This window comes from Dasypus novemcinctus, chromosome 10, assembly GCF_030445035.2.
Source record: "Dasypus novemcinctus isolate mDasNov1 chromosome 10, mDasNov1.1.hap2, whole genome shotgun sequence".
NCBI lineage: Eukaryota > Metazoa > Chordata > Mammalia > Cingulata > Dasypodidae > Dasypus > Dasypus novemcinctus.
In genome coordinates, this window is record NC_080682.1 from 18,463,534 (window position 1) to 18,476,906 (window position 13,373).

The following is a 13,373-nucleotide window of genomic DNA, read 5'->3' on the forward strand; positions in this document are numbered from 1 at the left end:
TACCAAAGCCAAACAAAGACATCACAAGAAAGGAAAATTACAGACCAATTTCTCTAATGAACCTAGACGCAAAAATACTTAACAAAATACTTGCTAATCGTATTCAACAACACATTAAACGAATTATACACCACGACCAAGTGGGATTCATCCCAGGTATGCAAGGATGGTTCAACATAAGAAAATCAATCAACGTAATACACCATATAAACAGATTGAAGGAAAAAAATCACATGATTATATCTATTGATGCAGAAAAAGCATTTGACAAAATACAGCACCCTTTCTTGATAAAAACACTCCAAATGATTGGAATACAAGGAAATTTTTTGAACATGATAAAGAGTATATATGAAAAACCTAAAGCCAATATTGTTTACAATGGAGAAATCCTAGACTCCTTCCCTCTAAACTCAGGAACAAGACAAGGATGCCCACTGTCGCCGCTCCTATTTAACATTGTCTTAGAAGTACTTGCTCAAGCACTGAGGCAAGAACCAGAAATAAAAGGCATTCAAATTGGAAAGGAAGAAGTCAAAATTTCATTATTTGCAGATGACATGATCCTATACATAGAAAACCCTGAGAGATCTACAACGAAGATTCTAGAACTCATAAATGAGTTTAGTAAAGTCGCAGGTTATAAGATCAATGCGCAAAAATCAGTAGCATTTCTGTACACCAATAATGAGCAAGATCAGGAGGAAATCAAGAAACAAATACCATTCACAATAGTAAATAAAAAAATCAAATACTTAGGAATAAATTTAACTAAAGAGGTAAAGAACTTATACACTGAGAACTATACAAGATTGTTCAAGGAAATCAAAGAAGACCTAAATAAATGGAAGACTATTCCTTGTTCATGGATAGGAAGACTGAACATTATTAAGATGTCTATCCTACCAAAATTGATCTACACATTCAATGCAATCCCAATAAAAATCAATGCAGCCTTCTTTAAGGAACTAGAAAAACTAACTATGAAATTTATTTGGAAAGGAAAGAGACCCCGAATAGCCAAAGACATACTGAAAAAGAAAAACGAAATTGGAGGAATCACACTACCTGACTTCAAAACATACTATAAAGCTACGGTGGTGAAAACAGCATGGTATTGGCATAAGGAGAGACATATAGACCAATGGAATCGAATTGAAAGCTCTGATATAGAACCTCACATATACAACCACATAATATTCGATAAAGCCACCAAACCCTCTCAACTGGGAGAGAGTGGCCTATTCAACAAATGGTGTCTGGAGAACTGGATAGCCATATGTAGAAGAATGAAAGAGGATTACCATCTCACACCTTATACAAAGATCAACTCAAGATGGATCAAAGACCTAAATATAAGAGCCAAGACCATAAAAACCTTAGAAAGCAGTGTAGGGAAACATCTACAGGACCTTGTAATAGGTAATGGATTTATGAATATCTCACCAAAAGCACGAGCAGCAAAAGAACTAATAGATAAATGGGACTTCCTCAAAATTAAAGCCTTCTGCACCTCAAAGGAGTTTGTCAAGAAAGTAAAAAGGGAGCCCACACAGTGGGAGAAAATATTTGGCAATCATATATCTGATAAGAAACTTATAACTTGCATATATAAAGAACTCCTACATCTTGAAAATAAAAAGATAAACAATCCATTTAAAAAATGGGAAAAAGACTTAAACAGACACTTCTCCGAAGAAGAAATACAAATGGCAAGAAAGCACATGAAAAAATGTTCCAAATCTCTAGCTATCAGGGAAATGCAAATCAAAACCACAATGAGATACCATCTTACACCCATAAGATTGGCAGCTATGAAAAAAACAGAAGAATACAAGTGCTGGAGAGGATGTGAAGGAAGGGGAACACTCATCCACTGCTGGTGGGAATGCAGAAGGATCCAACCATTCTGGAGAACAGTATGGCGGTTTCTCAAAAAACTAGCCATAGATTTGCCATATGACCCAGCAATACCACTGCTGGGAATATACCCAGCAGAACTGAAAACAAGAACACAAACCAATATATGTACACCAATGTTCATAGCAGCATTGTTCACTATTGCCAAAAGTTGGAATCAACCCAAATGCCCATCAACAGACGAGTGGATCAATAAAATGTGGTATATACACACAATGGAATACTACTCGGCTGTAAGAACAAACACACTACAAACACATGTGATAACATGGATGAATCTTGAGAACCTTATGTTGAGTGAAGCAACCCAGACATTGAAGGACAAATACTACATGACCTCAATGATATGAAATAAACAAGCTGCCCTAGATAGCAAGAGACTGAACGATAGGCTTGCAGGAAATCGGAGGGTGGAGGAAGGATATGAGCCGATGTCTGCAGGGGTGGAATTTAAGACGAGATGGTGGTAAGTATGAACACAAAGAAGAGATAAAAGGGGGGCAAGGGGTTGCCTTTGCTTGGGGCTTTGCGGGTTTGAGGGTGGCTGGGGAGGGACGGGTGGGTAACGTTGCCCAAAAGTGGGGGGAGGGAGGGGTAGCATACGAACCAGGAGAGGGTCAGGTGTTGGTGGAGAGTAAAATGCCGAGAAAATCATATCAAAATATAATAAAGAGGGTTACCTGTTTAGAATGCTCGGAGGGGAGGGTCTGATGCAGGACGGGCTCCTGGGGAATGTCTAAATGCTCATTCTGCCAGAGTGGGTGACACCATGGGGTAGAAACCCAAGTAGTGAGAGTGGGGGTGGACCCACATCCTGGGGAGGACTAATGCCATCCAATAGAGGGAACTGTATCCCTCGAGAGAAAGGGTGGCTCCCAGGGCATTGGGGCAGTTGAGCAAGTTAGGCCCTGAACACTATTCCATCTATCTCTGGAAGTGGCTCCTCAGGAAACGGAGGTTGGCTATCACTGAGGGCACCAAGGTGGAAGGGAAAATGGACGTTAAATGTGTGGAACCAAAGTAAATGGGGGGTAAGAGAGGAGTTTCCTGAGAGTACACAAGGATGGATATAAAACATGTAATATTACACCATAACATATAGGAGATGACAGACTGATAATGTAAACCATAATGTAAAACATAGGATAACTAAAAATGTAAAGAACTGTGTATCCTAAAGTATGCACCATAATGTAAACACAGATGTCACCTTGTTAGAAAGCTAATGTCTCAGACTCTGTACATCACTTTAAGTAAATATGATATGAATAGGGCGTAAGAGTATCACTGTGGAAGGGAAAAGGTTTTCTGGTGGATGTGTGGGAGTGCTGTATATTATATATATACATTGCTGTGGTCTAGGACTCCTGTGAAGAAAAGCTGAATAATTAGGGGGGGGGGGAAAAAAAAAAAAAAAAAAAAAGAAAAAAATAGGATGTGGAATTTTTTCAAGTCAACATTCTTTATCTAAGTTCTTTATCTAACTTTATCCAAGTTCTTTATCTATCCTTTAAACTCATCCCTATATGCCATTCCCTAGTAAGGGACCATGACATTATATTGGGCTTCAAATTTCGGGGAGTTCTGGATCACAGAGTGTTTCAACAATGGCAATGGAGGGATACTGGTATGGGATACCAATGACAGGTGATATATGACTGACAGGGAGCTGTACAGAACATATGTCCAGGGTGCATGGTAATGTTTGGATATACTCACAGTGGCAACAATTAAAAACCACAGTAGGGGGGGTACTGGGTTCCTGGCCAGTGGTGCTCTGTCGTGGTCCCTAGGGGAGCAGCGACAGTCTCCCAGGTACAGTGGTGGGGACCGGGAGGGAGTAAGGGTTCAACAGTGAGCCCCTGATACTAATGACTATGCTTGTGAGCTGATAAACCCAAAATAAGAACAAGGCCTAGAGCAACTTTGTGCCTGGGAATTTCCTTCTGTCAGCCTTCATGTTACTCAAATGTGGCCAGTCTCGAAGCCAAACTCAGCATGTAAATGCAATGCCTTCCCCCCAGCGTGGGACATGACACCCGGGGATGAGCCTCCCTGGCAACGAGGGACCACTATCAACTACCAACTGATGATGCAACTGGAAAATGACCTTATACGGAAGGTTCAATGCGGATCAGCAGAATATCCATGTCTACATAAAATACCATGACTTTAAAATGCTGTTTGACCTAAAGTAAGGAGGAAATGGAAAGGAGAAATGAGTTTATATGGCTACGAGTTTCTAAAAAAGAGTCTGGAGGCTGGCAGAAGGTTTGCCCTCATGCACAACTGAGCAGAGTCAGAGAGACAGATAAAGCAGATACAACCCCCAGATATTGGTTCCTTTGAGGGCTAAAGAGACCCATGGGAGTTATGGTCATGGCCGATGGGGTTAACTACCAGGGCAGATGGCCCCTCTTTGGAAATGGTGTTTATGTGTGATGAATCTGGACTCAGATGGGATCTCCCTTCATAAGACTTTCATGCTAATGTGCTGGAGGTGCAGTTAATGTTGGGGTTTAAGATATATTTAGGGGATTTGAATCTCTGGACTGACAATGTGATAGCCAGATCCTGAGCCTCAACAGACTCCAGCACCTACAATCTGATTTATTGGACTTACCACACTCAGCTAAGATGGAGGTGAAGAAGGACAACCACCACACCATGGAGCCTAGAGTGATTACAACTGAAAATGGGAGGATTGCATCCAGCATCCAGGTGGAATCTGAGCCTCCTCTTGACATAAAGGTGCAATGGACACAACCAATCCAGTGTCCACATAGAAGAGGTGGCATTGGATTGGGAAAAGTGGACATAATGGACAAAGGGTATGGGGAAAGGCAGGAAGAGATGAGAGGTGGAGGCGTCTTCGGGACATGGAGCTGCCCTGGATGGTGCTTCACCGGACATTGTAAATCCTCACAGGGCCTACATGATGGAATAGAGGAGAGTATGGGCCATGATGTGAACCAATGTATATGAGGTGCAGAGGTGCCCAAAGATGTACTTACCAAATCCAATGGATGTGTCATGATGATGGGAACGAGTGTTGTTGGGGGGGGGGAGAGGGGGGGTGGGGGGGTGGGGTTGAATGGGACCTCACATATATATTTTTAATGTAATATTATTACAAAGTCAATAAAAAATAAAAAAATTAAAAAAAAAATAAAATAAAATAAAACATACTGTGAAGTCTAGGTTAGAAGTGAAATGGTCTACTCATTTTTTTTAATTATTCTACAATGATACCAGATATTTAATTTGTTTTATTTGTTTTTCCTGATTTGACCAATTATCTAGAGATTTTAGGAAAATTGCTTCACAGCTTCAAAATATTTTTATCAGCCCTATTCACCCTTCAAAAAATGCTAGAAAATATTTGTTGGCAGCATTTAATTCTGAGTAGATACCCTGAGAGAACAGACTTCCAAACTCATACAGTGGTAGCAGATGAGAGTAGAAATGAAATCTATGTTGATGGACACATAAGATACTCATAAACCACATAAAGCTATGCCTTCATTCATTTAAAATACTTACTGAACACATTCTGTTCATTTAAAAAGCATTCAATCATAAAATAGTAGAAAGATTCAACCACATCATTTGCTCTGGGTTCAGTGCTGTTGACTAAGCTCCAGTATTCAGTTAGAGAAGAGAAAGCCTCATCAGTGGTATAAAAAAAAATATCTCTGGCCTTCAGGAAATTAAAAACTAGTGGGGGAAATCACTACATGTTATCTATATGTCATAAGAACAATAAGATATGAGATGAAAATTCTCTGCAGTCTTGGAATAAATTGAATCGTGGAGAAGAGAGGAGTTTTAAATAACACCCTATTTAACAGTTCAATCTGCTCCCCACCTCCTCACCTTCTAATCTCGCTTATCCTCTTTATTTCCCATTGCCTTCAATACCTTCTAATGGACCTGCTTATTATTAATATTTACTGCTCAATAGTTACCTTCTTTTTATTTTTCTATATTTTCTAAAGTTTTCTATAGTGTGCATTTATTTGTCTATCAAATTTGGAGGGAATGCATTATTTTAATATGGGTCCAGCTCAATTTCCTTTTTGTAGTTTGGATTATATACCTTTTTCCTCCACTGTCATTTTATATTTTATAAGGTACTGAAAATACAGTAAGGAAAAAAGTAAACAGAATCTTCAATGGGACCAAGTTTTTGGGTGATACACACACATCACAGGGTGCTGATGTGTCTGAGGATCAACTGCAGGTAGGTATGTATGTACCAAACTGCCTCCTGTCTCCGTTTTCCTCCTGTGTGCCACTCCAGGTACCTCCAGTGCATTTTGGTCATGTTTTCAAAATGATTACATTGAAAACCATTGTTTTTGAAAGAAAAACTTCGGTTTTCTGGAAGGGTTTGTTTGAATTATCTGGGGAAAATTACTTATGTGCTCATCTTGATACTATTTTTAAATTCCATTTAACGTTCAGCTGACAAAATTTCATATTGTGTGCAAGGCATTGGGCCACATGAAGAATGGGTGCTGTGGTGATTGTGGCATACCTCCTGCACCAGCTGATCATCTCTCAGTCATAAATAACGTGCTCAAGGAGATCAGGGGACAAAGAAATCCATCCTGACTCCAAGGAGGCATTTGAAAGCTGTGACTTGAGGAATGTCTTGCTTCCAATACGTTTTTAGAGGAGGCAATCCACTCCTGATTTTCTAAGTACATTAATTTATCTTGTTTCCTAATAAGTTAAATTCATAAAGAGTACTGAAATTTGTTCTTTTGGACCCCACATGGTAGAATACATTCATCTTTCCTAACATGGTTAGTACAGTATATAAACCGGCAAATCCTCAGAACTTTAAAATTATATACAGACTAATCCCATGCTACAAACTGGCCTCAATCCTGCATGCAGGTGTGTCTCCTTTCAAATACTCACCTAATAGAACTCACCCACCCAGTGGATTAAAATTTAATTACTTGCTTTTTGAGGAAATTCTTGATTAATTGCTCCTTATACATTCCTACATTTTTTTTCCCTTTTCAGGAAAAGTGTAGAAATAAATTGTTACTGTTTTCATTTTTTGCCTAAAAATATCACATCAAATCTGCATGCAGTTTTGTCAGAATATTATTTGTAACAAAAGTAATTCTTACTAAATGCCATGAGAAATCTGGAAAAAAGAACAGCTTATTAATCACTCCAAATGAGACAATGGGGTTATGGCTGGGAATCATTATTGCCACTTATATCTGGTCCAGAAGTGTTTGTGATATGGAGCAAAAATCCTCCCCTCTTTAATATAAACAGTTATGGCAAAACCTTTTGTATCTGCTTCCCTACAAAATGGATAACCAGGTATACTTGGACATATGAAATATAATTATCTCACACTTAGAAGCACTCAATGAGTTAATACCAGAAAAACTGTAAAGTATTGTTCAAGTGGAGAATAAGGATTTTAAAAACCTATCTTTATCTCTGGTCTCCAAGTCCCTTGAAGTTTGGAAGTTTTTGCTTTACTGTTCAGTTTTAAAGAACAATAAATAAACCTAGCTTGGAGAGGGGTCAGCTCTCATTTATGCAAGCCCTTAATTCAGTAACTGAAAAACAAAAATTCAGATATATGCAGCTTTTCTTGAGATTTCAGTTAATCTGGCAGTAATGTATTTCAGAGATTTCTATTCAAAGGGTGAGAATGGGATGCTTGAGGATACTTCTCAAAGTGTGGTCATCCTCTCCTTCCCCATATAGTCCCTTAAATCTCAAATCATCATGACAAAATTCTCATCTCCTTCTGATGTATCTGGTACCAGGCAGAAAATCCGTGACATTGTGAAATGTTTATTAGCCTGTGTGGTCCGCTCATTTCTCCTTGCTGGTCTAAAAGTTCTCACACTGAAATGGACCAGAAGCCAGAGGCAAATTATTCCCAAGCACAGTGCATTAATTAAATAATCATTTCAACAAATATTTCTTGAACTATTTTGTATCCCAAGCTCTGGCAGCACCCAAGGGCTGCTTGCCTCTGGACTTTGGTTTTACCTCCAGCCCAGATGGGGCATCTAGACCTGTGAGGTGACCTCTAAAGAGTTTGAGCATGACTCTGATGCCCCCTTCTTGTTAGACCACAACTTAGGGGCCTTAGTGTTGGGAAACTGTCTGTTACACTCAATGCATATCAATTACCAGAGCAAATAGACTCACAGGTCATACTCTGTGCCTCCTTTCCTGACCTGCTTCACATTCCTGGGTAGACTATGGGAGCACAGGTTAGATTACCACACGGGGACCCCAATTATGTAGATGTGTTTAATGGTCAGACATGTACATGAACCAGGAATTTATTTGTCACACTTTGATGGCAAATAAAACATTTTAGGTTTAGGTTAAGTGAAATATCTTTATGTATGTTCTTTACCAGAGGCATTGTTCAAAGAATTAATTAATACTATAGCTTCATCAAAGATAATGAAGTTGCTTTAGAGGAAATGTCAACTATTTAATGTGGGCTTAAGCAGTTTACAGGAACCCCTTTCCACTCTTCAGATTTGACATTTCAGAGAACATTAGAAACAATGAGTGTGAATTGTAACAACTAAGCTTATTAGGAGCAGAGAATAAATGAAAATACAAATTGTGGGGAAAGAAATGTTGAGAGTTCAGCATTTGCATATACAAGTTTCACTGTCTTCTCACCCTCAAGCACCCACTTCAAGTCCCCCTAAGACTTCGGAGAGTTTCAGCTGATTCTCTGGTACTGAAGGTCTTTTACAGGGCAACTTTGACATCCTTGTTCAAATGACTGTAAATTAAGGGCTGAAAAGGGCATAATAAAAGTGTAAATGAAGGCAATTGGTGATCCTCATCCACTGAGGAGCTGGACTGGAGACACAAGAAGACAAATGCAACAGCAGGACCACCATGAGGTAGAAGAAGCAGGTGGAGAAGGCTCATTAGAATGACTGCCATTTTAAAAAATAGAAAATAACAAGTATTGGAGATGATGTGGAGAAATAGGAACACTCATTCATTGCTGATGGCAATGTAAAATGGTGCAGCTGTTGCGGGAAAGTTTGGTGATTCCTCATAAAGCTAAGTGTAGAACTACCATATGACCCAGAAATCCTACTTCAGGGATATTGGCATTCCAGTGTTCATAGCATCATTATTCACAATTGCCACAAGATGAAAGCAACCCAAGTGTCTATCCATGGATGAATGGATGAATAAACTGTGATTTATAATACAATGGAATGTTATTCAACCTTAAAGAAGGAATAAAGTCCTGATACTTGCCACAACATTTACGAACCTTGAAGACCTCACATAGAGTGAAATAAGCCATACACAAAATGACAAATATTATATGATCTCACTTTTCAAAACAGAATTAGCCAACTCACAAAGTCAGAATCTAGAAAATAGGTTGTCAGGAGATAGGGTAGGGATAGAGAAAGGGAAATTAAGGCTTAAAATGTGCAAGGTTCATATTTGGAATGATCAAAATTATTTGGTAATGGTTGGTGGTGATGGAAGGACAACATTGTAAACACAACTAACAACACTGAAGTAAGTGTCTGAATATGATTAAGAAGAGAAGGGTAAGAATGTGTATATGGTAATAGAATAAAAAAAAAATTTAAATCCATGGACCTACTCTACACAAACAATATGCCCTAAGTTAAACCATGGACTTTAGTTAATAGTACAATTATAAAAATGTGCTTTCATCAATTGTAACAAATGTTCCATTATGGAATGTGCTGGTGGTGGGGAGGTATATGGGAATCCTGTATTTTATGTATGATTGCTCTCTAAACTCACAACTTCGCTAATAACAAAAAAAAAAACAAAAAACAATTTCTGAAATCTCAAAAATAAGCTTATGAATACAGACACAGAAATATAACATGGAAATCCTGTAGAAAACAGTGTTTCCAAAGGATTCACTTATTTATTTTCTTGAAATATAGCTTCATTATATATTTAGCAAATGTAATCTTTCCATCAATAATAATGTTTTAAGCCTGTGTAATATAAGATTCAGATCTTACTGTAGGAACATAGGATCTTGTGGCCTTATCAGGGATCTTGTTAGATGGTATTGAGTCAATGTACAATTTTCACTTTCCACATAGTTAAATAATCCTCTTCATATTAATATCTCAAAATATTAGAGCACTCTTCTTTCAGTGTTCCTTCCTACCATTATTACTGCTCATTTAAACATAAAAAAGTCCCTGCAAAACAAAGAATAGCTATAATTATCTCAGTTTAGGAAAGTAAAAAGGCACAGAAATGTTGGAAGCACAGAGAAGGTATAGCAAAGTAGTACAGATCTGGGAACCTAGAATATATGTTACAAGACCCAGGAGCTTCCATCAAGTTTGATAGTTTTCTTAATACAATTTTATAAAAATGTTTAATATTATCTCTTCTATAACTTAACAACTGAGCAGGAAGGAAATTTTGATCTGTTACTTTCCCAAATTACTCTAAAAATGAAATGCAGAATGGGTCAGGGAAGGCGGCAAGAGGGCAGCAGAGTAAGGAGCTCTAAGAATCAGCTCATCCTATAGTACAGTTAGTAATCATCCAGAGATATGTAAATCACCTGTTTGGGGAGTCCAGAAAACCATAAGAGCATCCTGCAACATCTTTGGAAGAATGGAGAGAGGAGACTGCACATCTAGAGTAAAGATTTGTGAGTAGAGCTCTCCATGTCACAGAGGCTGGTGCCCATCCCTACTGGTAGCATAAGTTGCCTCGGGAGCTATTCCCGAGCTATCCCCATTTCCCACAAATGGGGCAGGAAGAGATGGCTGGGCAGTAATTTCAGGTACCTATTAGTAAATTTGGTTGGCTAAAGTCCAATCCTAAGAATAGCTCAAGTTCAGAAAGATGCTAGTAGCGTCCATGTTAAACCAACCTCCAGCATGAGGGGAAGCAGGCTGATTGAAAATCACCATAAAGTATGGACCAGCTTCTTTCTATCCAGGTTGGATTGTAGCCCTAGCCTAGGGTCCACCTGTAGCAGAGAAGAAGCTCGGGGTGGGAGGTGCAACACCAGACTCTCTGGGCAACTGCAACTGCCTTCAGACCACATGAACTAGATTATTGGACACATCTCTGGTTCAATAACCACTCTCTGACAGGGCAGGAGTGGGGGATAATGCTGCCTCAAACTCTCTGGACAACTGCAGGTTCTTTCGGCCCACACAGACTAGAGTGTTAGGCATTCCTGTGATTCCATCCTTCTGCCTGACAGGGCAGAAGGGACAGTGCTCCCTCAGCCTCTCCAGGCAACTGAAGGCACTTTTGATCTGCACAGACTAGATTGATGGGCACACCAGTGGATCCATCCCCACCCCAGGCAGTTTCATCAGTCTCTTCAGGCAACTACAAATGGCCTAGGCCTGCACAGTTTGGATTACAGCACATGGCAGCAGCTCCATCCTGACTGGCAGGAGAGAAAGTTGGCAGAAGCTTCATTGGTTCCTGGGGCAACAAAGACAGCTTCAGCCTCCATGGCTTACAGTATCAACTACATCCTCAGCTCCTATTCTGCAACCAGGAAGGGAGAAAAGGCAAGAAATAGATGAAAAAGAACTGAAAAAAAATTCATATTGACTAAACACAAGCTATAGTAAAGTTCCAAAGGAACCAAGGAACAAAGAAGGGCTACAGCACAAAACCAATCCAATAGAAAGCCCTAAACTGAAGAGAGAAAAGGGGCCAAGAATAAATATATCTAGTAAATCATATGCCAACACTAACAAAAAATTACAATCCATACCACAAAACAAGAAGATATGGTCTAGTTAAAGGAACAAACTAAGCTTCCAGATGACATAAAGGAGTTCAGACAACTAATCATAGATGTTCAAACAAACCTCCTTGATAAATTTAATGAAATGACTAGAGATTAAAGACAACAAGAAGACACTGGAAAAAAGGAGGGTGGGGGAAGGAGTGGCTGTGGCTCAAGTGGTTGAGTTGCTGCTTCCCTTGTATGAGGCCCAAGTTCAATCCTCGGTACCATCTAAAAATAAAACAAATGAAAAAAAAAAAAAAACAACTCTCATTGGGGAGTAAATGTAGCTCAGAGGTTAAGCCTGCTTCCCATGTGCAAGGTCCTGGATTCAATCCTCAGTATCTCCTAAAATAAAAAAAAAAAAAAAAAAAAATTAGAGACATTAGGTGAGCACAAAGAATTTGAAGGCACCATAGAAAAATAGCAGGCCTTATGTGAATGAAAGGCACAATAAATTAAATAAAAAATACACTGGAAGGAGGAGGAAGCCAAGATGGTGGCAGAATAAGGAGCTCCTGGAGTCAGCTCATGCCACAGAGCAGTTAGTAATCACCCAGAGTTAGCAAATCACCAATTTGGGGACCCCAGTAGACCAGAAGAGTATCCTGCAACAACCTTGAAAGTATTGGAGGATACTGCCCATCTGTAGAGAAGATTCATGCATAGAGCTCTCCATGCAATGAAGGTCAGTGCCTGTGGCACAAGCCGCCTCGGGAGCTATTCTGTGGCTCAAGTTGGGAGCTCCATTTTCCCCAAAAATGGGATAGAAAGACATGGTGTGGCACGAACTTCAGCTACTGATTAGTAAATTAAGCATGCTAAGGTATTATCCTAGGGACAGCTAAACTTTGAGCCTGTTCAGGTCAGAATGAAGCTGGTAGCCACCATTTTAACTCCACCCCTGGCATGAAGGGAAGTAGGGCTAATTGAAAATCACGGTGCTTATAGGGACCAGCTTCTTTTCACCCAGATCGGATAGCAGCTCTAGCCAAAACCGCAGCCCCACCTCTGGCAGAAAGGAAGCAGGAGGGACCTGCAGCACTTCTCTGGGAAACTGCAAGCCATGCCACAGAGGTTGGTGCCCATTCTACTCTAGAAGCACAAGCTACCTCAAGAGCTATTCCATGCCTGGAGTCAGAAGATCCATTTCCCATAAATGGTGGAGGAAAGACAGTTGTCCACTAACCTCAGCAACTGATTGGTGGGCTTGGCTGGCAAACTATAATCCTAGGAACAGCTAGGGATTAAGACTGTCCAAGTTGGAAAGAGTCTGGTAGCTGCCATTTTGACTCTGCCCATGGCATGAGGGAAAGCCTGACTGAAAATCCAGTGAAGTTAGGGACTGGCTTCTTTCCAACAAGAGCCTAGGCTCCAGCCTCAACTTTAGCAAAGAAGAAGCTGGTGGGACCTGTACCAGGCTCTCTGGCAATTGCAGGTGCTTTCCACAGGCACATACTGAATAATCAGACACCTGGGGCTGCATCCCCTCAGACCAATAGAACAGGAGAGGAGCTGGGTGTACTCAGCCTCTCCAGGCAATGGCAGGCATTCAGCCCACATGAACTAGTTTGTTGAGTGCTTTTGAATCCATCTCAAAAAAGGGAAAATTCACATATATATAAAGATTAAACAACACACTCTTAAA